At 41.9% G+C, this 21,161-nt stretch overlaps 1 long non-coding RNA gene across 1 annotated transcript; it reads right to left on the bottom strand.

Annotated features, from left to right (window-relative positions):
• Nucleotides 1–12,368: 12,368 nt before the first annotated feature.
• On the bottom strand, nt 12,369–20,024 carry LOC147601337 (uncharacterized). The gene is made up of 3 exons (XR_015258136.1): nt 19,392–20,024; nt 15,022–15,151; nt 12,369–12,507 (listed from the first exon to the last, which is right to left on the bottom strand). It is a non-coding gene; the product is annotated as an uncharacterized LOC147601337 (long non-coding RNA).
• Between the last annotated feature and the right edge of the window lie 1,137 nt (nt 20,025–21,161).

Here is a 21,161-nt window from a genome sequence, read left to right as displayed (position 1 = left end):
AGTTGGGACTAAAAGTACCTGAAGATAAAAAGCTTATCACAAGCAATCTTAAATAGGTTGCATATATATTTAGCAAGCATGTGATATTTATTATTTAAAGCTAATGACTATGTGACAGTTGAGAAATATGAAAGAGAACTTGCTCTCTCTGTTCAGGGTCTCTCAGTTCACATGAGACAGTCTCAGAGTCTGAAGTCTAAAAAAGGTCACTTTGCAATCTGTAAGTAGCTTTAAAGCCTCCATGGGCCTTAAACCATCAGGCTTAGCCAGTGGAAAAAAAACCGCCTGGAACAAGGTAGCTCTGCCAGCAGAGAGCTGGAAAATTGACAGAGCTGCTAAGTCTGCCATCTCCTGCTCTTGATGCAGGTAGAGGAAGAAGAGCAGAAAGTTTTCTAGAGGCTGAGCATATGTCCGATTCATCACAGCTTCAGCTAACAATTCTCACATTTATCTATTCCAGGCTTGTCTCCAAATGACCAAACATAAAACTTGACATTGCCTTATGGGTAGGTGAAACCATGGAACTGGTGAGTAGTCCTACCTCCACAGAATCTGGTGTTCCCTTGTACTGTCTCCTGCCTTTTTCTGTCATTGCAGTCTATGTATCCCACCACTCAGCCACCAGCATCTGTAGCCTGCTGCTTCTCACTAGACCTATATCAGCCAAAAGATGTGACAGAGTAAGCATATTTCTTTCAATTCAGGTTTTTTTTTTTCCCATCCAAACCTCTACCTGTGAGGGAAGGTGAGAGCCTAGATGCCTCCCATCACACAGACAACTACAGAAACACGTTGTCTCTTAACACCCAACTGACTTCCCTCTCCTTCCCATACTGGAAATCCAAACACTGTGCTTTCATAGAGAAGGTGCCTGAAAACACAATCCCTCACCAAGACCAGCTGCCCTGTGGAGGATGCAGACAGGCACCCCTTTGCAAACAGCTATGGCAGCGAAAGAGGTCACTGCTCCTCTTGACCTGCCCACATGAGCACCTCTCAACCTGCTCCTCTCAAAATATTCTGGATGTATAAGGTAAGCTTCCCCTTGCTCTGCTTTGGCTGAAGCAGGAGGAGGGTTTGCATGAGCGACTCAGCTGGCAGATGAGCCCCTTGGGCTGGGGTAGGGATGAGCTGCAAGGCTGGAAGCAGGTCAGTCTTCTTGGGTCAGCTCAGCTGAATCTGGGGATCAACAGCTGGTCCCTGCTTATTTGACATAACCAGTTGCACTCATTCACCTTCTAATAGTTCACTTTCCCTCAGGTGGAGTTTCCCCTCCCTGCTGCCTTACACATACGGAAAGACCTGGGACAAAACCCCACCTTGCCACCGCCCTCCTGACTGCCCATCCTTCCTTTAAATGCCTTGCCAGGGTGTGAAGCTGGTGCCAGCTGTCAGCATTGGACTGTGACTAATGTTCACTTTCTTGCACAACAGTAGCCTTGCTTTCTTGTTACCCATCTTCAGCCTTTCTGCCATCTTCTCATCCTATCTTTGCATTTATTTTGTGCACCCATTGTAAGTAATTAGCTCTTAGAAGTAGGAATTGCAAGTCTGGTTTCCTCAGGAAATGAGGCTTAGGTCATCATGCTCTACGTCCTCAGATAAATGTTGAATACACCGGTTGATTTGATTTGGCTGATGGAGAGCAGGCTCAAAGCTAATTGAATTCCTACAAGTTTTGTGCAGGTAGGCAGCTAGCTGGAGCAGAAGGGATTCCTGAACTCACACGTCAGAAGGAAAAGTAGCAGATAAATTTGCATCTTAGTAGTTACCAAACCATAAAGGAGATACACTACTAAGTGTCCAAAAAGCGCCTCCATTTGTACCTGCAAATGACCACAAACCTATAAGAAACCTGGACTCTTCTAATGTTTGTTGAGTTACTGGCTTTTGTATGTTGTTGGTACTGTGATTGGCACAATAGCTTTAGAATCCGGAGGGGGATTTTTAGTGTGTTACTACAGACCATGGAAAAATAATAATAGCAACAAAGGCAGAATGTACTACTGAATGTTTCCCATCCCATGAAGCTATTTTTAGGGCAGCACCTTTCTGTAATCCTTTCAGAATCCTGTTTCACTTCAAATGGTGCACAATAGGACTCAAAAGGACATTTGGGCTTTCTTCATTGTTCCTGCCAGGAACGAAAGGCAACTCTGGTGCTGTATCACCACCAAACTGACATAGCACAGTTGGATTTTAGCCGTCTGCTATGCCATTTTAACCAGGCTGTCTGCTCTCCTGCTCTCTGAATCTCAGGACATCTCATCGCCAAAGGTTCATCTGACAACTGCAGGGCACAAAATCTTACCCCACCATTTTAGAGGGGTTTTTTTGCTGGCAGCAGATTCTCAGCCCGTGCCCACCCCATTCTCCTTCCAGGGACAAACTTAAAAGTAGCTGAATGATGTGCAAGCAAGAAATCAACTGGCTTGCAACTGGCAGGTGACGGATCTCAAGCTGGCTTAAGGTTTCCAGCTCCTGCCTGCCTACGCAGCAGAGGTGGTAAGTACGGTACTAACACCAGTGTCAGGTTTTGCCTGGTGACCCGTGCCAGCTCAGAAGGGGACAAAAGGGAGGATTTAACCACAGACCAATTCTATTTTTTTTCTGACAAAAAAAAAAAGGCACTTTTCCACTCTAAGGCTATCCCCAAAAATAAAAAGAAAAACATAAAGAGGCTTGTGCAGCAGTTTGGCTGCCATGTTTCACGCAGTAGTGCCATGTTACACAGATAAACATCAGTGCTTAGCTTACAGATTGTCTCAGCATCTGGAAAGCTGTTACAGAGACAGGTTTAATAATTAATTGCTGTTTCCCTGAGACAATGCGCTCTGGATCTCTTAGGGAGCATATTGCACACCAGGTAACTGGAGGAGCAGGCAAAAAAGACAAAAGCATTAGAAAAGATTAAAAGGCTGAGATCAAATAACGTTCTTCCTCATGTCGTGGTGGAAAGGGGGCTATACTCACCTGATCCTGTGAGGAGGTTGCCTGGAGATGGCTCAAAATACTTGAGGTCAAAATACTTGTATTCCAAAGTTGCTTTTAAGTAAATGACTCTCATACAGCTGGTGGCAGGAAAGATGGGAGCAGATGAATTCCTGGATGTTGCTGTGTTGAGCTTATGTCATGTCACCCTGCACAGACGGGGAGGTGGAGGGGTTGTTTTATCATCAGAAAAATATGGTACCTGGAAATGATGCTCAAAGGTTTCTATAGGATATGTTTCCTATGCGTACTACATATTTTCTCATCTATATTTAGTGCTACATTTTTCTATGAAAGCTGTAAACCTAATGAAATGAAATGCTACAATTAAGTAATAAGAAAAAATATTATTCTGCTGGGTTCTTGAGTGACCACAACCCAAACCGTAAAGATAGGCTGTATTCTGGCAGCAGAGAAGCACCTTTCTATCACAGTTGCCATCGCTTCACACCTTACTGGGGGCCTGCGTGCTGTGATAGGTGTACCAAGAAGAACGGTAATGTCTGTGTGCACACACGTATTGGGGGTGAAGGCAGAGGGCAAGGTGAAGGAGGGGGCAAGCAGGAGGGGAAGTGCTGGGGGAGGGGAGGCCAGGCCTGGGGTATGCAAAAACATAAGCACATATGACAGGTAAAAGTGGACTGGTCTTGGGGTGGGAAAATGGTGTGTTTCAAGGTGCAGTGGATAAAAGCATCAGATGTGTGTAGGGAAGGAAAGAGCTCAAACATATAAACTGCGCCTCTTTCCAACAGATGCTCATATTTTTTAAATCACCGCAAGCACATAAGGGATTTCAGCCATGGGGATATTAATGATGCACAATCTTAATTCAAGCTGGAGTGCAGGTACAAGCACTGTGAGCAAAGGTTATCTGGTAAAATGGATGAATAGATACGTAACAGCTGATGGCATAGAGCTGCGCGTCGGGGTAGCAGCGCTGTTTTGCACACGCCAGTGCAGGGCGTAATGTTATTGTAAAAGCTTGTTTGACCAAATGGGCATATTTACTGATGTGAACAGTCTGATTTAATGGAATTGATGAAATGAGCAAAATTATGAACACGTTTAAGATGTCTATAAGGATATTAACTGCTGGTGAGCAACTTGTGTTTCATCATTGAGAGAAGCCCACTGATGTCCTGGGCAAGATGCAAAGCCTGTTTTTCCCATGGTTTTTATTGCTGAAGAGGATCTTGATTTCAGTGAGTCAGATAATGTTCTTTGGTAAATGTGTCAGCTCAGACGGCTTTGAAAAATGTTTCCTTATGAATGGTAGATAGGTCTCAAACTTCTTTGATAAGCACAGTACACAAATTGAAATACCAATCGTGGATCTAGGTCATTAAATTACTTTTACAGATAGATCTGATGCTGTTGTACACATTTTCCCAATGCTGCTGTAAAAAGAAGGAACTCCTAAGGTGGAAGAGGGGATTAACAGAATAGAGGAAATTACTTGGGATTGCATTGGCTTCTGTAAGATAGACTGTTCCTGATGAAAAGCTCTGCTGGCAAGCTTCATCTTAGTTTATGGCCAGCTCTTGAAAGTATAAGTCATCCTAGCCAACTGAAGTTACTTTTTTACGACCTGAGTTTCTTACCCTGTACTTTATAATCATTTTTGGTAGCTTTCATCTGTTACTCTGCCATAGAAAACCTAGGCTGAAACAGAGCATTTATCAACCAAGTCTATAAATCTCTCCTTCACAGGACATTTGAACTAATCCGTTGTCTCTGGCATAGAGATTTTAAAATACATAATGGCAACTTGTATGTGAAGAACCAGTAAGAGCAACAGTGAGATGTGTTTGTGGAGATGAGGGAGTCACTCTCTTGATTATGAAAAGCAGCAAATAGCTTGTGTGACTCCACAATGTCTGGGGTTTTTAGCAAGTGCTGGAACATGCAATCATGACAACATAACTGGCTTGTAAAGATGGAATCTACCTCAATTGTGGTTCCATTTCTGGTGAAACAGCTTTTTCCTATCTCCTTAGCTATAAGTACTGGCACTCTTGCTATCCACCACCACTGCTCCAGCACTGGTAATCACATTCAGCACTTGCCAAGTACTTTGCATACTTCCAGTGTTGGAAAAACATTAGCTCATTATATTTTTCCAGTATTTCTGTAATAAGAACAGTCATTAGAATTGTCTTTACTTTATGGGCAGGAATAAGGGAAAATGGAGAGTTTAAGTGACCTAACCATAGCAAATTAGTGGCAAAGTTTGGATGGTGCTATTGATTTCTGTGTATCCTCTAAAGACTCCTGAAAATTACATTCCCTACTCACTCAGCTGAATAGACTTGAGCTTTCTTTTATAGCACTGGTGTGGACTCCGATCTAATAGGTACTAGGATTTCAAGTTTCTGGCATTGTTTTGTTTTTTTTTTTTCTTCAAAACTCTTTGACACTAACTGTGAACTACTAGAAAATTTTAAGGCTGTTGAGTTTCCATGTTTTACTTTCCTCACTCTTGAATGAAATAGTAAATCCCTATCAGAAGGAGTTACGGGGCTCTGCACGTCAGTGTTTGTAAAGCACGCCATTGCCTGATAGAGCAATGGGAGAAGCTGCTCAGTAGTGCCGCCAATTCCGCATGGAGTCACACAGTGTGTGTGCCGCGCAGAGCAGTGCCAACAGCATGGGAAGGGGAGTATGGTCCTCCTAGGTTCTAGGTCCTAGGCAAATCTACCCCTTTACACCAAGCTTCATGGATGGGAGGGCTTAGGACAAACCCTTTGCCCACGAGTCTAAGACTCTTCATAATCTTTTGCACTTTTACCTGATTTGTTGCACCAGCTGTGGTGGTGGAGTGGTGCCCTGAGTTTGCAGAGCAATGGCATGCTCTGATTTTTGGAGAGTTCTCCCCCCATTCTCTCTCCCTCCATGTGCAAGATCATGGCTTGGTATCACACAATTCCTTGGGAGCTGGCTTTTTAATCGGTGCTGAACTCAAAGCAAATGCTGGCTTGGATTTTCTGTGGTCACTGATGTGACAGCAGTCACTGGCATGCAACTGTGCGTCTCCCTTACCACGATCACAGCTGCCCTGGGTAGACTCCTCCTTGCAGACTGAAACAGCTGCAAACTACATTAAAACAAAAATACTTTAAAGTATGGGGGGCACTTCCAAATCGATACAACCTTTTCTAACTACTCATCTTGATGTCTTCTGTGAAACAGGAATCTTTAAAGTTTGATTGCCACTACAAGGTCATTGGTATTTCGCATTGAGGCCTGTGCAATGATTCACTTCTTACTCCATTTGCCACCGATAAGAATGGATCATGTTCAGAATTTTATTTCCTCTGTACAGTTTTCTAGGAGCTGGAGGTTGCATGATTAATTTTATTGGGACAATAAATTATAAAGGAAGGACTATGTCATTCTTCTTCAACAATGCTTCTTCCTGAGATGACAGCACAATAAATTACAGGCGCACAGCAAATTCCTAAATGCAGTCAGTTGACTCGTTGTGCTGGGTGGGTGGAATAAGAGTGGTGCCAATGGGTTCAGTCACTGAAGTCGTGTAGAAGCTTTACCACTGCCTTAAGTCAGCACTGGGTCATCTACTTTTGACAGACGGTCAAGCCTAAAAGCTCACACTGAAAAAAAAGTTTATTTTGACAAGGTCAGCTACTCTGTGTGTTGCTGACAAAGATCTCTCTTAATGTATCGTATTTTTAAAGGTAGGGTTTGCCTTGCTGGATTGAACTATTAGTCTCTTAAAATTTTGATCTGGACATCATCTAACAATCAATGTCTGAGGCTTCAAAGCAAAAAAGGGGAAAAATAAAACCACAAGAAGTCCCAAATGTCTGCTACTTACATAACTATTGTATAGGGACAGGAAACATCTGTTGAAATCCCCTTCATTTTCAGCTTCCATCTTGAAGATTTGCTTATCCTTCCATTCACGTCCAAAATGCAGATATTCTTGAATAATAAAGTTACATAGGCCCTTTTGTTGCCTTTCAGTGTCCTGTACCCAAGCAGCAATGCATTGATAGTGCATTCTGTCAGGGATGCAAAGTGGGTTGTTAACCACTATGGCCTGGGAGCTGCTTCACAAAATGTTTTGAAAAGAGGGGGCAGGAGCTGGAATCAGTAATCACATGAGCTGTTCCACTGCATTTATCCCCTCTCATTAGTTAATTCACAGATATTAAGTCCAGCAGGGACTGTTATGATCATCTGCACTGAACTCCTGCTTACGTTGTAGAATTTAACCCAGTAATTCCTGCATAGGGACAACCAACCTGTGACTGAACAAGAAAGTATTTTTAGAAACACCATTAATCCTGATTTAATAATTTCTCATCATTGAGTATTCTCCAAAAAATACTCTTGGAAAGCCATTCACCTGATTTTCCTAAATGTAACCAGGAGGTAGTTAGTCTGCCCAAGGTGATGCTAGGAGATGCTAGCAAAGGTCAGGGAACAGAAACAGGTGGGCGAGCTCTCAGCCCGTGCTGTCAGTGTAAGAAACCCTTCCACTCCAACATCCATAGGATGTTCTCGATCAAAGCGAAAGACACGATTTGTCTTTCTGAACCCATCAGCTGTTAGTTTTATTGAGTAACCTGTATGTTACTGTACATGATACCCTGCTGTGCAGTCTCTTACTGGTTTGGGCTGTGTTCTAAGGTGAAAAGGTGCTCTTCAGAAAACCGACAGCCAATGTAAGACTAGGGTTTAGAAATGCTTATTTATATTTTCTCCTCTGTATTGCTGAACAATTAAAAAGCTTCAGTAACAGGAGACAGAAGACACAGCTGGCTTCTAGGCATGACCCCCTAACTTGCACTATTTATACTTTTGACAGAATTAACCAACATAAGGGGTGTTGAATGCAGGGCAGCTACTGGGCAGAAAAACAATAAATCTGTTGATTCTTTTGCTCTTATTTGGGCAAATTTCCACTGATTCTTATGCAAAGGCATCATAATTTAGCTGCTCAGCTCTGCTTTTTAAACAAACATGTAAACACGTGCACACACAACATTCCTCTCTGTCCTTTTAGGGACCATAATGTGTTCTTCAGAATTTGGGCCACAGGTTTTGAAGAGAAAATCTGCTTAGTGGCCCAGATATTTATCAATCTGCTAGAAATACAAAGAGAGAGATGGCATGACAGATGTGCAGATGCAGTTAGGAGGAATTGTTACAGGCACGAGAATAGTTTGTCACTGACATGTGTTCCCCTGCTTGCTTGACCCACTTGCAGTGCACCCTTTGTAGGGTACTTGCTGATGTGCGGTTTTGTTTTTCTGGCAATGTCCTAGAGAGTCCTGCATTAAGAGTGTTGTCACTGGGGAGGGAAAGAATCCTGTTCCCTTGGGGTTCATGGGGACTGGATGCATTTTATTCTGAAGTCCAAGGTAACAAGCTTTAGAGGGTTAAGGTGTTTGATACCAAAGCCAGTAAAAAGGAAGCAGGAAGGAAAGTAATAGGAAGTATCAAAGTCCCCACATGTTTACTATATTCCTAGCTTAAGGACAACTGAGCTGGAGCTCTCCCTAATCCCCGCTGGTGAGATTTCAGTACGTTATGGTTGTGGGCTCTTACTTTCTCTGAGATTCAGGGAATTTTGATTTCTAAAGGTGTGTACAGTATTTTAGTACTGACTGGTGGAAAAAAAAAAAGGCATTTTTCTAATTTAATCATTGATTAAATCTCTTTGTCGAAAGCATTAGCTCAGGGACTCGTTATCCACTTTAAGCTCTGTCCTGGTTTTGGCAGGGATGGAGTTAATTTTCCTCTCAGTAGCTGGTGTGTTTTGGATTTTGTGTGTGAAGAATGTTGATAAACACCCTGATGATACCAGTTGTTGTGAATGAGACCAAGGACACCGTCCTGCTTTCCAGGTCTCGCTAATTTGCAGATGCAGGAAGCTGGGAGAAAGACAGACAGAATAATTGACCCAAACTGGCCAAAGAGAGTATTCCATGTCATAAAAGTCATGCTCAGTATATATGTGGGGGCTGGCCAGGGTGGGTATCTGCCTTCCTGGCATCCACCTTTCTCCCTCATTTTGCTGGCATCGTTCCCTCTACCTTGCTGGCTCCCTTTTGCCCCTTTGATTGCCGCTCACTTTTGTTTCCGTGATCGCTGCTCAGGACGGGCTGTATTGGTCATTGGGACATAGGGTGGTGAGAAAATATATATTGTTCACTTTGTATATTTTAATATCCTTATATTCTGTTATTATTGTAGTTTTCCCTTGTTATTTTAGTAAATTGTCTTCATCTCAACCCACGAGTTCTCCTTCCTTCCCAATTCTCTCCCCCATCCCACTGGGGAGGGGGAGAGTGAGCGAGAAACTGTGTGGCAATTCGGGCTAAACCATCACAACCTCAAATCTCTTTTTCAAACTCACGGGTTTGAGGCTAGACTAGCCCACCATCTTCTACATATATTGGCAAGGTTCTTTGATGCATCTTTTTAATTTCTGAAATGCATATTGTTTCTTTACACCAACTTCATCTTCAGACCAATAATCCCGGCATAGTCGTCTTTTAAATTAGACAAAATGATCAAATTTTGTTGTTGTTTCATCTGAACAAGCAAAATATGGCACCAAGATTGTGAAGCAAGTAGGTTTTAAAATTTAACAAACTACAAAGGGTTTGCAGGGTTTGACCCAAAGCCCATTGAAGTCCATGGAGAGGAATGCTTTCTCAAATACAATGTGAATGCGAGAGAGGGAGAAGGAAAAACAGTGGAGGACTTCAGGAAAAGAGCTCCTTCCTTAATCTCCATATATGTTCCCCACTATTCCTGTTATTTTTTCACAAATTCATTATGGTAAGGCTGCAGCTAGGACCCTGTTTCTGCAAGAGAAGCTCCTTGCGCTAGGCATTTGGCCAGGTGGCCATAGGCCTTTTCAGTTCACACCAAACCTTGGAAGAAAGATCTGCTCTTCCTCCACCTCAGACCTCCCTTGATAGGCAACTAGAGATGCTTTTGCCTCTCCCAGGACCTGCTGCTCTCTCAGCCACCCTCAGAGAACTGTAGGCTCTTCTCTCATGTGCTGTTGTACTGCAAAATCCCTCTTTTGTCCTCCTCATTGCAGATTCAATCATGGCTCAGAAACAGAGACAGCCGACCACAATAACTTTCTCCAGGGGTTCCGAACTAATCTTAACACAATCTGTTGGCACTAAAGAAATTAACTTCTTTTGAATGAGACTGGATAAAAAATTAGTGTGAATGCTTATCTGATAAAGTAGCTTTTCTTAGTTTATGGAATTATTCTTCAAGCCTATGCAAGTTTTCGATTTGCCTTTCTTCCAAGATGAAATTCAACCCAGGCAAAATTTACTTTCCCCTGGGTTATGATCATCAAACTATTATTTGAGTGAACTTTCTTCCCTGAAGCCAGTCAGTTCTGTGTTTCAGCCAATTTTATTTGCAGCTTCAGTCAAAAGTACTAAATCCTCTTAAAGTACACAAAGCCAGAGTCGCTAATAAGCACGGGATTTCTCATCATCAAGATGAGTGTTTGCAAGAGAAAATGCTACTTGGAAAAGTTGCATGTTTCTTGAGTAAATCCCCCATCAGGAGTCCAGACTGCTAAGCTACTGGAAAAGTAGGGTAGTCAGCCATAGAGAAACTTTTGAGAAGTTAAGTGTGATCAGTCAGATTATTTGACATTGAAGTCAGTAGATCAATAGGTCCCTGTACCTCTCCCCTGAAGAAATATTTCTTTGCTGAAAAAATACCATGTGAATTATGACAACTGCTTGCCACGGTAGCTAGGATGAGATGCTTTGGGGTTTTATTTTATGTTTTGTGTGTTAAAAAAGATAAGATGAAAAGATATGTGGCACCACATTAATACGAAGTAATGGCAGTTGCAGAGAAGGAAAACGGATGCTGGATCATCCTGATTAAGGATACCCACAGGCAGACGTGGTGCTGCTTACCACGCTGACTTGTGCTGTTTGGGTTGATCACAGTGCCGACCATGAGCCAGCCTTGAGCCGTGGGACACGTCAGGTCTCTGTCAGCACCCCACATTCTCAATGGGGAGATGCAAATCCAGGCTAGGTTCTTCCCCCAGCTTCTCTTTGGGTGCCCTACAGCACTGAAAACACCCCCGCACCTCTGCCGATGTCCATGCTTCGGAGGTGTGCCACAAGCAGGGAGTCTGGCCGGCAGCCCCAGTCACACGGGTTTCGTGTCCCCTCCTCTCACCCACACCGGAGCAGACCTGGCCCACTGGGGAGTTACAGCTCACATCCAGAAACTGAGGGCACGGAAACATGGAATTTTATTCACATTTGGAGGAGCCAGGGTTTTTTTAATCTGTTTTTCAAACATTCAAGGAACATTCGTAAAGCCCGTACCCTCCCAATTATTTACTATTACTTTTAATTAATTATACTAACCCCTGTTGCTTTGTCATATGGGAAGTAAACAACTGCTTTGACTAAGTAAATACTCAAATCAGGTTGGAGAAGGTTTTAATTAGTTAATTTCATTAATCACACAGTCTGTTGCTGTTTATGTGCTGTGAAGCAGTAAAAATGGATGTTACTATGCAACAAGACTGCAACCATGCTTCTTCCTTCGAGACAGTTAAAAAGGTGTTCTGTCCATGTCTTGTAATATGTAATGACAGCTTCTACTTTTTCTTAGGTTTTTGTCTTAGAGTTTAATACAATTAATATCTGATATATCGTTTGTTGGGGAAACGCACCTTACACGAGCAGGAAAACAGGTTATGTGATTTATAGAGGAAAGTTAAAAGTTAGCAGCAAAATGGAAATACCATGAATACTGCGGTATATCCTCTTCGTGTCTACCAAAGGTTGAGAAGAATAGAAAGAACAGAATTTGAAACTGGGTTAATGAATGCATACACATAAGAAAGAGGAAAAACCCCCAACTTTAAAAATACTTTTCCAGCAAAAATGCCATAAAGCACCGCAAAAAATCTAAATCTATGTGTTTTGCTCATATGTGCTCTAAAATTAATGTGGAAGTTTGAAATCTAGTATAGTAAGAGAATGGAAAAAATCCAATGTAATTCATTTGAGAAGTGTACTTTGTAACTTTAAAAGGTGGGACAATTAATCTACAGTAGTCATATTTAAGAAATACATGTAGCGCTCATAAAAATCTTCCATCTGACATCAATGTGTATAAACCCTGTTGGGCTGACTTCTCTAAGTGATGGTAATTACTCTGAAATCAATGACCTAAACTCTGACAATTTGGACCGGCTGCAGGTCTGCCTGTGCTCATTTTTCATACAATAGGTATGCCCAGAATGGGCAATAATGAGGCTAGCTTCCCATGCAGGACAATTGCTTCTCCATACCGATCAAAAGGGATTATTCCCAGATCAGAGTTGAAAGAGGTGATTAATCTGCGTACGTTGTTCAGTCCTGGGTCTTTGTATTGTGGTCAGCAGTTTACGAAAGACTTGAGTGGGAAACACCACCACCTCTTCTCCCCCTGGCTGCCAGTCACTACTCACCTGGTCTAGACTCACGCAGTAGCCTGGAGGTAAAAGATACGTAACCACTAATGAAACTTTTGAATTACCTAGTTCCCACTTCTTCACTGAAATTATATTTTTAAGGCTCTTTATGAAAATTACACAGTATTCTTTGAAGAAGAAAGTTTCTGCTTTTCACAGGCATCATTCTCTACGTCCTCTCTTGGAAAACTGCAGGTGCATTGTATCACTGCTATGAGTTCACGTATTATTATCTCTACTGGGAAATCAATCAGCGCTGCAGAGGATAACAACAAACACTTATAGCAAAGAGGAGATTATATTCTCCTGTGGTGATATTGATGACACTGATAGATGGTAAATAGATGGTCAGAGAAAGCCCTACAAGCCTGGCATGATTGACCTTAACCAGCTATGTGGGCCTATATATGTTCTGATTTCAGCCTGCCATCAAGCAAAAGCAATGGGCGCAGCACACATGTAGGCTGAGTGCCGGCATTAAAACTGCATTTGCATCACTCTTGTTTGTTTTTAGAAAAGTGCTCTTGGGTCTGTTTGCTTGAGTAGTGAAGCAAGAATTTAATTATTTTAATATGAGGGTCTGTGGCCTGAAGTGGAATGGCAGCCACTAGTCCTTTACTATTCTTGCAGTTGAAAAACAATACTAAAATATATCAAAGTGTCTGGCCTCTTCCAGTTCTCTGAAAACCACAGCCATTGTGTCTACTGCGTGTCCCATGACCAAAAGCATGTGTCAAGGCTCCGCTGCACACCTGGCCCCTGGTTTGCCCTTTTCATAGCTTTCAGTGCTGGTGGCAGTCATCTCTCAGAGGATTATTTTTATGTAAGGTCCTTCAGAGGCCACAGTAACACGATAGACTCTCTTTGGCAGGCACTGTACAAAGACATAATGAGCAATAGCACCTGCCTGGGATGAGGCACAAACCCCACCTGTGGCAAGTAGGAATCCCCTGGTATTTTCTGTAATAAAGATACAATCCACTAATTTAATTCCAGCTTGGGTAATTAGATTGGCTGGTCACATTTGCCCGTGCTATCACCAGGATGGGATGTAGCATTCTGCATTTACTGCTTTGGCTGTTGCTAACAAACTGTTCAGCTATCACACTGTTAGCTAGTACTTACAGCATGATCATGGACTTTCTCAAAATCTGTAAAATGAGCAGCGCTGATTGAACAGGTCCACATGCACACTTAGAGATAAGTGAGGTTTCTCCTTTTTTTAGAGCAGGCCTAAATCTACTTCCTCTGAATCCAGTAACAAACTGTGACTGGTTCCAGGGCAAGTCTGGTTCCAGTCCTTCACTAGTGGACGAACTTGGGATTTGCAGAGAGTTAAACTTGCACTGTATGTGTCGGTATTGTTTTTCCGCATCATCTAATAAGTAACTTTCTGTGACTTCTTCAGGTCCTAGCCTTGCCAATTATAAAAACTTGTGCCATTGTTTTCTGAAGGGCAGCATTTGCATTTTTCAGGAAACCTAGCAACACTCATGTGAAAGAAAAATAATTAAAATGCGGTAGACTATTAGAAACGCAAGACTGAATTACAGTCTACTGGGGAAAACTAATCAGAGTGTGCCTAATGACATCCTTTAGAAAGTGATACTCAGCTCAGAAGCTATATTAATGTCATTTGTATTGATAATCTACTACATTATGCTTGCAAATAGTTCAAATGATTCAAAAAATTTTAGGGAGTCTGTACTTAAAGATCTAGTGGAGTATTCATCAGTGGCAAACATTTCTTTTTCATTAGTATCTTAGGTATGTTTACAGTTCATGGTATCAAAAAAAATGGAAAACAATAAGAAAAGTCTAGAAGGAAGAATGACTCTTCATACACTTTACTAAGATGACAACCAAAGTAACGTACTTTGGAAGAAATATGTTGGTAAAGCCAGTGAAAAATAAGCTGAAATAAAGCAAATTTAACTCTGGCCCTATTAATATATGGTATAGTTTAAGGCAGGTTGAATGGTCCCTGTTCAACTACAGCTATGCAAAAATCAAATTAGATTACACCGCACCAAATATGTGGTTAGCTATTATGATGCTGAATGGGATTTAACTTTGTCTCTGCTGACTATTCAGTTGTGATCAGCACATTCTAACAAATTTACCTTGATTTTCCATAACTGTATTAAATCATAGTAACATCTGGCTGGGTAGACATGGTTTAAGATTTCAGTTTACACTTGAAGGCTTTGTATTGTGTAGGATGATTTTTATGACATAACTACTTCAACAAAAGCCCTAGCATAGACACAATTATGCCAGGAAAAAAAAAAAAAGAGGTTTTGATGTTATGGCTTATATCACTTGCCAAACTGGAATGCATTTTACAGGCAAAAAGCACTCTAATTATATAGGAGGAGTTTACTGGCATAACTATACCAGCATAACAAAACTTTCAAATGTAAACAGGAGCTGGGTGCTTATTTAAGGCAGTATGTCTTCTAACCACTTAACAAAGTATAATCTGGTTTCCAAAGCCTTCCATTCCCCAGCCACACACTGGCTCTGACTCTCACCCAGTTCAGAAGTCAGCAGCGGGACGCCAGCCCGTCGGAGAGGGAGAGTCAGGCCTGCTCCTTTAGAGGAAGGCTGCACCGATGTGATTCACCCACCAGCTGAGGGTGGTATAATAAGAAAAGCAACGCCCTGGGAAGCAGAAAAAAATGAAAAAAAAAATTAGTCCTTGTCCTACTTTTACTTACACATTTGTATGACTTCCTACAACGCTTCCCTGTGTAACTCATGCCAGCCCTAACCTCCTTATTAATCGGTGTACGGGTGCAGCTGGGACAAAAGGGATTTAAGAAAACAGCACGAGATGCTAACTGGGCACCAGGCTGGCTGCGCCCTGCGCAGAGCTGGTTCTCCCTCACGCGGTATGGCTGCCAGCTCGGGCTGCCATAACCAGCCGCGGGAAACTTTTTTCTTGTCTGCGGATGGGCTGGTCATGGCTAGACTGCATCTGTGTGAGGAAGCCTTACCAGCTTGGGTTGTTGATAGCTTGGTTCATTCTTCCAATTCACAGTGCAGATGTACCCAGGAAGGCCGGGCAAAAGGTAAAATTTAAACGATTACAGCAACTGGGCAGTACTGTACCTGCCTGTTATATTTCTGACTGTTGCCATTACTATTTTAATGAACTCTGCATTTACCCCTTCCACTCTCTCCCCACCCAAAAAAAATTTCAAGTCAGACATGGAAACACCTATTTTGTACTTTTTTCTCGTATTTGAGTTGAAAAGGGCAAGGAAAAAAAATAGATAAAACCATAAGATCACATTCCAGAAATATTTTGGAAATCCACAGGCTTAATGAGAGAAAAGAACTAAATGCATGAATGTTGTCACTAGCAAGTCATCTAGACCATGCAAGGGAAAATGCTTTTAAAATTTTGAAAGTAAATGATCATGCAAAGGCACGGATAGTCAACACTTGAGGCAAAAGGTGTTTAATTAGAGCGGGAAAAGTCTTTGTTCTAAGTAATTAAAGGTAAAATTCCAGAGTAGAAGAGAGAAATCCAAACTCATTAAACAGCTTTAAAGAGAAATATGCAAGGGTTCAGAGACAAACCCGCACGAGGAGAGGCAGAGGATGAGGCTGGATTGCCTGCTTATGCATCTCGACTGAGGCGTGGCGAGGGCTGACAAGCGGGTCCCTGCCCGTGCAGGGTGATTCAAGGCACTCGAGGCAGGCATACAGACAACCAAGGAGCAGAATAAGCATCCCCAGAGAGTGATGAAAAATCCCAGATGCTAACCAGGGAGCTGCCTTGAATTAGTCTGTAGGTAGTACTGTGCAGAGGTGTAGAGAGAGCAATTTAGGCCGGATGGGATCTGGAGGTCATTGGGTCTATCCCCTCAGCTCAAAACAGGACCAGCTTAAGCCAGGTACTCAGCACCTTGCTGAATTCTTCTCCTGCCCAGGAGGCTGGGGGTCTTGCTCCGTTTATGTGCTGGTTATCAGCTCCTCTCCTTAGCTAAGTATTGATCAGGAGGAGGATTTACTTTTTAAAACAAGGCTGTGGTGGTGATGGCCAGTTTTGTAGAATGACCTATCAGCTAAAGCTTGCCCCCAAGAAATTGTATTTGGGATGAAGATACATGACACTGCCCAGGGTATGCGGTAATCCCCAACCTATGGCATAACCTGAGAAAGAGGGAAACGTTTCCTTCTGCTAGTAAAGCTGGGCTGGCAGAGTCCTGGGGTGTAGACAAGAGGTTAGAGCAACCTGCCACGCAGTAGGGCACCTAAGCTTTGGTCCTCATTCTCAGAGCTGCTAATGGATTTTATATTAGATGGCATCTTCTTTATATAGGACACAAACAATGCTGGCATCAGAGACAAAAGAACAGTAAGTCCATGGATCCTCATGAAACAAGGGGCACTGAGGTATCGGTACTGCCTGTGCTGATCCACCCCCAGGCGTGCTCTGAAACAGGATTGCAACATGGAGGACATAACAAATCTGAGATTTACCAACCAAAGCCTTCACTCAGAGGCTGATAGGGTGACTATGAGCATCATGGTTTTGGAATCTGGCATTGCCAGAAGGCACTGTTTAAGACTGAGGCACCTACATATTTCTGAAGGTCTAACTATAAAGATATACACACTACAGTGACTGTTTTATGTGACACGAGGTTTTATACAATTGTCGTAGCTGAATCTCCTCGGTGAAAGGAAACTGGAAAAATCCTCAGTGTGCTGTGAGCTGAAAATATTCCTTTTTTTCTTTTTCATTTGTGCTGGGTACAACAAAGGCAGGTATTAGTGGTATAATCTTTCAATTCCAATTGTTTCAAATAAAATCCATACTTTGCAACAAGTTTTGCTGTGTGAGAGTCATGATTAAGCTTTAAATAATTTGGATTCTACTACAATTTTTAATAGCATTTTCCAGTTTTGTGCTTTCTCCCTTCTCTATAATGGTTTCCATTTATAAGAAGATTTCTCAGCAAGAGGATTTCTTACCGCCCAGAGCTTTCCTATGGAGAAACTCATCAATATTAGTAGCCATTTTTTTTATTATACTTATGACACAATTATACAGCTACCAAGCTACTGCACTTCTCTTCATTAACAAGCTCGCTGATGTTTACTGAAATGTATTTTATTGAATTTATGCATATATGAGAAGACACTGTCAAAAGCTGTATCTTTTCTCAGTGCTGGCCAAGACCAAAAAGCTTTAAGATTGCAGTCCAACTTTTGTCCAGCATGGGTGAGCAGACTCATAATCATCTGCACAAAAGCCTAAATCATTTCCTAGCTACGTATTTTAACAGAGCTTGCCAGAAGTGGAAGTGTGAAGTGGAAGTACCTAGAATTATGCAGAGCAAGCTAATCATCTAAAGCAGGTATCAAACAGTATGAAAAATACACAGATGATTACTGGGAATCTTTTCTTCCTGGTGAAATAGGAGAGAAAACAGAAGAGCTAATTTATACGTTAGCAAACAGAAAGTCAGTTCACTGCTCTCAGAAGAAAAAGACAAAAGCTGAGTCTTTATCACAGGAATTGGCAGCAGTATTTCTGACCCCCAGGAAAGAGTTAAAGCTGCCCAGTGGCTGCTGAAAGCCCGTTGTCAAGGTCACTGACTAGCCAATTACAGTTTATTCTGATTAGGAAGTGCTCATATTTTAATGGATGAGTATACGAAACTTTATCTGTCACTCTATCTTTTCTGGTCCTTTAATTAGCAAGAAGATGCTTAAGAAAGTCATTAATTTTTTTTCATTCCTGGGGACAGCCCCAAAAAGGAGCTCAGCTTCGAATTAGGGATTTACACTGCTTAACTCCGAAACTTGTCTCATGAAGAACGTTGTTTATAAATCACCAGACTCTGAAAGAGCCGTGCATCGCACAGGTGCCCTGATTTTCTGCACTATAGTATTTGCCTAACACGTACTGCATACAAACAGAAGTCTCCTATCCAGGCATGCTATGTTAAACCCAGGCAAGGTTCTTGGGAAAGTAAGATCTTTTTGTTGTTGTTGTTGCTTGTTTTGTGGTGAGGTTTTTTTTGCTAACTATATCAGCTCTCTTTCTCTCTCTCCATATGTATCTCAATATTTTCTTGTTGCTTGAGTCAGACAACTTCTGACTCAGTATTTTGGTTTCTGGGGGTCTCATTCAATGACCCAACTGCCTGTACCCTGGTACAGGCTTTTTTTGGGGTCCCAGCAAGGGCAGAGCACTGCAGAACCTGTGACCATTTTGGCTTTGGGCCTTATGCAAAGTGCAGCTTTGTCCTTTTACTTCTGCCCCTGTGAAAGTCATGGAAGTGTTTATAAGAAAATGTTTTCTCTTCCACTTGTTACAGAGCCTCAGCAGCTCAGCTGAAATTGCCTAGATGTTCTAAACTTGTAAGCATCATCCCACCAGAGATGTGTTCTTGAATGTTAAATTTAGGCTAATTGGAGGCATATCCTTTAATTTAGCAAGCTGAGGTTACTAATACAGATCAAGAGCTAAAAATTAACAGTGGAGCTGATATATGCTAAATGCCTAAGTGATATCTTAACCTATAATTATACAACTTCTGTTAATAGTGAATAATTCAAATCTTCAGGGATTTCAATAGTCTAATGGGCTGTAGTTATTTCCAATTTACATTATGGTTGCTAGGTTTCATTAAAATGAGAAAAAGGCTCTATAGCGTAGCAGAAGAAAATTGGTGTTTGAAGTTATCACCCAGGAATCAAAATATGAAATTTAAATTAGAAGGTGTCCAAGCAACACAACGACACCAAAGCCGAGCAGCGATAACGAAAGTAGGAAGACAGCGAGTTTGCAGAGAATATTAAAGGAAGATGGCACTATCAGCAACACGCTTTGTCACAAGGATACCTTAAACATGCAAGGAGTCCAAAACATATTACAAACCTCAATTAAGCCTTGCTACATTCCTCTGAATTATTTAAATTTTGTTATCACCGATTTGCAGATGGCAGGCTGAGGCACGATACAGCACATGGCTTATCTGAAGTCATGTGATGACTCAGTGGGATGCGAGAGCAGAAGCTCGGGGCTGTGGCCTCCTCACTAGCTGGCTGCCAGGTATGGCTACACCATGCCATTGCTTTTGGAGGCTGCTCAGCCTGTCCCCCTCCATGGCTTGGAGAAACCACCTTCAGCCAGTGGTGCCACCATCGAGAAACTGCTGGGTATCCAGCCCCGGCCATGCATGTTTACGTGGACCTCAGATATGCTTTTGGGGGGCCACAGTGTACGCTCCCCAAAACCCACTTAGGACAGCTAAAGGCCTCCTCTTAGCCAAGCCCACCCAAGCTTTCACAATAAGTCTAGATTTTGCTGACTCCAGGCTTAAATCTGTCAAGGTGACCCACTGCTACTGGTCACAATAATGTGGTCTCTCTTAGGTCCTGCTCTTCTGAGCCGTACTGTATGCAGGTGCACTGTTTTGGAAACAATGAGGACAAATTAGAATACTTGATAGATAATAAAAATACCACATAAGTTAATAGGAAGGAGCAGCATGTGTTACAATATAGTAGAAGCAAGGTATCTGACACTTTGGTGTCATATCTAAATTTGACTTTAAATTTCTATTGAATTCTTCTGGAATGTACTTTAAATACAAACGGTATTTGCTTCTTATGAGCAGATTAGCAACTGAAATATATGTTCTTTTGTACATAAAGAATAGTTGTTTCCTCAGAGTTGTTTGTTAGCAATTCATATTACTTTAGCTAAACTTAGCCTTAAATTCCTCACTTGTGTATCAGTTCAGTTTTTGAATCTAAAGTAAGTATCTGAATTTTTCTAAAAAGGCAGAAAATACTGTGGGGTTCGTTTGTTTGTTTGTTTGAACTTAAACACCTTGAAGTCCTGCAGTTTCCACGTGAGTGAATGAGCCGCAGGATGAAGATTTGTAACTAAATAGTTCTTTCTTTATAAAATAGGTTTTCCCAACAGCTCCTTTTCAATCTTTTTTTGAATCAAAGTAACCTCTTACATCTCACTCTGAAATACATGTACCCATTTTGTAACGTATTGCTAAATATCTCTGATTTACATAAGAAGAAACAGCAAAACTCCACGTACATTGTGTTAGTTAAATTATTATTATTATTATGTAATTACATAATGGAGAAATAGCAAATTCAAACTCTTAAAATGCTGATCACGAAGTATATTAAATTATAGCATTGCCTCAACTGCAGGGCAGGTGTGCTCAGTGGCACACCCTCTGTCATGCGGACAATGGGATAAACCAGAGCACAACACAGCTACTCTCCTGCAAACTGGAGGAAACCAACACCTAAGGAAACATTTTGGACCTCTGCTCTGTCCTGAAACCAGGACACACTTTAAGGTTCACAGCCATAGGACTTTGAAGCAGTACCTAGTGATTCACAATAGACATGTATTTCAGTAAGTGATCCAGAAAACTGATGTGCTTTTGTGGGCAGGTTCACTCTGAAATTGCAAGTAAAAAGAAATCCTTCCCAAGCCTATTTTTACATGCAGCAGACGACGGGGAGTCAGCAGGGTTGGATTTGGCTCAGGAACATGTGCTGCAGCCATCAGTGACCGCGAGGCCTGATGCCCCTGTAGCCTGGCTCGCCAAGCTGTGAGTAATCCTGAGCAAACCACATCAGCCTCCCAGTAGTCCAACAAAACGGTGTAGCT

This window comes from Chlamydotis macqueenii, chromosome 3 (assembly GCF_036417535.1).
Source record: "Chlamydotis macqueenii isolate bChlMac1 chromosome 3, bChlMac1.mat, whole genome shotgun sequence".
Classification (NCBI taxonomy): Eukaryota; Metazoa; Chordata; class Aves; order Otidiformes; family Otididae; genus Chlamydotis; species Chlamydotis macqueenii.
Note: the sequence above shows the minus strand (reverse complement) of the source record. Positions and strands in the feature narration are given on the sequence as shown.